This window comes from Chrysochloris asiatica, unplaced genomic scaffold (genome assembly GCF_000296735.1).
Source record: "Chrysochloris asiatica unplaced genomic scaffold, ChrAsi1.0 scaffold00019, whole genome shotgun sequence".
NCBI classification, from domain to species: Eukaryota; Metazoa; Chordata; class Mammalia; order Afrosoricida; family Chrysochloridae; genus Chrysochloris; species Chrysochloris asiatica.
The window spans coordinates 28,830,767-28,834,899 of NW_006408537.1; the positions used below are offsets into that span (position 1 = coordinate 28,830,767).

A 4,133-nucleotide genomic window follows, 5' to 3' on the forward strand; every position below is an offset into this window, starting at 1 on the left:
AAATGCATATAGGCTTCTGTGCAACAAATGTGTATTATGTATTAATATAGTCTCTCAAGCATCCTTTTTTGAAGACAGACTAAGCAAATATGGAAGATTCATCAACATATAGATCTAATTAGTTCTGACTAGTCTTTTTGACATGTTAAAAAAATAAATGCTAAGAGAAGCAGCAAAATTTAGTTGGTTCTATCCATATTACTGGAAACTATTGTTCCTGGCATAGAAATTAAAACTGATGTTTGTAACTGCCAGAAATAATGAAGCTTTGGATTTATGATGAAGAACTAAGAGCTAAGCCCTTATTTTATTTTTTAAAGGTAAAAGATTTATAGTTGTTGATGCCTGAACTGAAGTGGCTTTTTCATTCCAAAAATGTGGGAGTGAAGGAATGTGAATAAAAAGCCAAAAAATGCTATTGTGTACAGGTGAAATGGAACAATATAAGGGAAGCCACTAATTGGAGAATTTATTTTAAAATGCTTTCTGTAAAATGCGTAGAAGCACCAGTGCTTCATAACAGAAATCAGAAAGTTACTTAGGTCACAGTTACATACATTTAAACCACAGAGGCAAATATTCTTCCTCATCAAATCTTAGAAAATTCTTATTTCCTCAATGAAGTCAATGCATATTAAAAATAAATTTTAGAAAAGCCAAGTCTCTGCTCTCTCTTCTTTTTACATTTCCTGTTCTCACACAATTCTTCGCTCCACATTTGCACATAGCTTTTATTTAACATCTTGTTTTCTACTAACACTCTTTTTTTCTTCTGAGGAAAAATGGTAGACAGTTCTAATAGTTATTTAATTATTGTCTTGTATCCTATGTATTTCTAACCTTTTGTTTTTAGTTTCCTTTGTATTGAGATAAATGGATTTAACTTATTTTCAGTTCCTGAAACATTTTGTTGTTTTTGCTAAGTGCACTGTTGTTGGTTCCAATTCACAGCAACCCTGTGTATAGGGGTTTCCAAGGTTGTAAATCTTTGAGAGAGCAGAAAGTTTCATCTTTCTCTTGCAGAGTGGCTGTTGGCTTCCAACTATAGACCTTGTGACTAGCAGTCAAGTGCTTATCCAACAGAGCTACCACTCCTTTGTTGAAACATAACCAGGAAGAGTTTAAGCGCAACTCCTCGGCCAACCTCGCTCTACTAAGGTCTTCACTCAGATCGACTTCGTAAGTGTAGCAAAGAAGCCGGTAGATTTGAACCTACCTACTTTGAAGCTCCTATACAGGGTCGCTATGGGTTGGAACCTACTCGACGGCACTTCACAACAGCAACAACTTTGAAGCTGCTCATCATGATGAAACATAGGCACAAAAATAAAAATCCAGTTTCCAAAGGCGGCAAGAGGCCTACAAAGAATATCAGGAAAAAAACAGCCTGCAGAGTTTCCTCTGCTTCCCAGCTTGTTCACTACAATGTTCATGCCAACCAGGAGGGAGAATTAAAGCAGAAGAGTTTGGAGCAGATGAAAGAGAAGCAGCAGGCTGCCCGGGAGAAAGAGAAACACAGACGCAAGACCATCGACAGCTACTGTCAGGACGTCATGAGACACCAAGAGGAATTTGAGCGCAAGGAGGAAGTTTTTCAGGAGTTAAATATGCTTCCTCAACTGGATGGTAAAGCCACTTGGAAGGCTTATTATAAGGAGTTCTGTAAGGTGGTGGAATGCTCTGATGTGATTCTGGACATCTTGGATGCCAGAGACCCTTTGGGCTGCCGCTGCTTCCAAATGGAGGAGGCTATCTTACAGTCAGATGACAATGAAGCAGGTATTGGATTTGAAAAAAAATTGACCTGGTACCCAAGGAAGTTGTGGCGAAGTGGCTGGATTACCTTCCGAATGAACTGCCAACTGTGGCATTCAAGGTCAGTACCCAGCATCAGATAAGAAATCTGAACTGCTGCAATGTGCCAATGGAGCTGGCCTCTGAGTCATTGCAGAAAGCAAAGTCTGTTTTGGAGCTGAAAACCTCATGAGGATTCTGGGGAACCATTGTCGCCTTGGTGAAGTGTGCATCCACATGCGTGTGGGGGTTGTGGGCCTTCCCAATGTCGGGAAGAGCAGCCTGATCAATAGCCTGAAGTGCAGCCATGCCTGCAATGTAGGAGCCATTCCTGGAGTCTCCAGGTTCATGCAGGAGGTCTACTTGGACAAGTTCATTAGGTTGCTGGATGCTCCAGGCATTGTCCCAGGACCCAACTCAGACATGGTCACCATCCTACACAACTGCATCCATGTGTGGAAGCTATCAGACCCCATGACCCTAGTGGAGACCATCTTGCAAAGCTGTAATCTGGAGGAGATTTCCAACTATTATGGCATCTCTGAGTTCCAGACCACTGAACACTTTTTAACTGCAATAGTCCACCATTTTGGAAATAAGAAGAAGGGAGGCATATACAGTCAGGAACAGGCAGCCAAAGTCATTCCTGGCTGACTGGGTGGGTGGAAAGATCAGCCTTTATACACTACCAACACCCACCCACACATTACCCACTCGTCTCAGTGCTGAGATTGTTAAGAAGATGGCAAAGGTCTTTGACATTGAGAACATGGAACAGGCCAATGAAGACGTGATGGAATGCTTGGCCACTGGAGAATCTGACGAGCTGTTGGATGTCATGGACCCGCTCAAGATGGAGATTAAGTGGCTCCATTCTCCAGTGATGAAAATAGCAGATGCCATTGAAAATAAAACCACCGGGTATAAGATTGGCAGTTTCATTGGTTATTATACCAATCCAAATATGTATCAAGGGGGGTGGGCTAAACGCAATGTTGACCACTGTCCCAAGAATAACAGCATGCTAGACGTTTTCCCAGTTGACCACTGCCTAGTGCTGCAGAGGATCATGGATACAGATCCTCTGTACCAGGGCCAAGTTCTGACCTCTGTCTTCAAGAATAAGATGCAGCAGCAGAAACGTTCAGATAAAATCTCCAGCAAGCTGTCTGATTCCATGATGTCTGCCCTTGACCTCTCTGGCAACACTGACAAAAGTTCTGGTAACTAATTTTATTCCCATCCCCAGTTCTAATGGATGGGTTAATGTGGGTGAAATGAAATAGTTTGCCTCTCACTGAAGCACCTGTATATTATAAGAATCCCTACTTTATCATGTTCTTCCCCACACACTGTTCTTCCGTTATCTTCAGTTAAAAACAAAACAAAACAAAACTAACATAATATGGGAACTGTTTTATTCATTTGTTCTCGAGTGTCTTAGCTTTCTACAATGGTAACCTATGTGTTCACCATACCTTTGGAATCAGGAAACTCATGGACATAGGACTGTGTCCACTCTTCCACAGTGTTTCTCTAGAAGTAATCCTTCCATTATTTTCATTTTTTATGTATCTCCAAATACAGTTAGAACAAACTCCTTCCAAAGCCAGGTACAGTGTTTGTTTAGGAAGTAATAATAAATTCACACCCATTATTTAGGTTCTGGGAGCTTGGTGGCTGTGTACAATAAGCAATGGACTATGAACTATAAAGTTGGTCATTCAAGTCTATCAGCCACTCCAATGGACAAAGATAAGGCTTTCTGCTCCAGCAAAGAATTATAGGTGATTTGATGATGCATGGATGGGATTGTAATCATGGCAATGAAACAATGTATAATAGGATGATTGTAAAGCTAATGTTCTCCCATGTAAACCATCACATAATTCACAATAAATCTTTAAAAAAAAAAAAACAAGCAATAGAAAAGTGGTCAGACAGAGGACCTGTTCAGTCCAGCTCCCACAGGTTTTACTATATCTCCTGACCGTTGGTACAGTGCACCTGCATTTTAGGTTTCAGAACTGGTGGCAGAGAGAGTAGAAGAGGGCTGTCTTTCAGAAACTTTGCCTGTAGAGTTTACTCGGGAGATCCCTACTAGGCTCACTAAGACAGAGATTGTTTAACTCTATTGAACTCTCTCCATCCACTGAGCTCATTGTTCTCAACAAATTCTACAATATTAGTTTCAAATATTCTAAACTACAGTCATTCATAGTTGTAATTAGCTATTCACCTCCTATACATAGTACTCATCTATTGTAGCAGACGCTTTGTAAATGGCTTCAGGCAATGTTCCCCTGACTTCTAAAGGGTGCATAACACCTTGGGCATAA

At 40.8% G+C, this 4,133-nt stretch overlaps 1 pseudogene; it reads left to right on the forward strand.

The window, feature by feature from the left end:
* Positions 1–1,304: 1,304 nt before the first annotated feature.
* Positions 1,305–3,025, forward strand: LOC102838519 (annotated as a pseudogene).
* The last annotated feature ends 1,108 nt before the right edge of the window (positions 3,026–4,133 follow it).